This window comes from Bison bison, unplaced genomic scaffold (assembly GCF_000754665.1).
Source record: "Bison bison bison isolate TAMUID 2011002044 unplaced genomic scaffold, Bison_UMD1.0 scf7180017863938, whole genome shotgun sequence".
Classification (NCBI taxonomy): Eukaryota; Metazoa; Chordata; class Mammalia; order Artiodactyla; family Bovidae; genus Bison; species Bison bison.
In genome coordinates this window covers 187,753-188,147 of record NW_011494510.1, presented here as the reverse complement: position 1 = coordinate 188,147, position 395 = coordinate 187,753, and positions in this window count along the sequence as shown.

The window sequence follows — 395 nt, the reverse complement described above, 5'->3', positions numbered from 1 at the left end:
GCTATGGTTTTTCCAGTATTCATGTATGGATGTGAGAGTTGGACTATAAAGAAAGCTGAGCGGCAAAGAATTGATGCTTTTGAACTGTGGTGTTGGAGGAGACTCTTGAGATTCCCTTGGACAGCAAGGAGATCCGACCAGTCCATCCTAAAGGAAATCAGTCGTAAATATTCATTGGAAGGACTGATACTGAAGCTGAAATCTCCAATGCTTTGACCACCTAATGTGAAGAACTGACTCATTTGAAGGGATCCTGATGCTGGGAGAGATTGAAGGCGGGAGGAGAAGGGGATGACGGGAGATGGGATGGTTGAATGGCATCACCGACTCGATGGATTTGAGTTTGAGCAAGCTCCAGGAGTTGGACAGGGAAGATGGAAGGGGAAGCCTGGCGT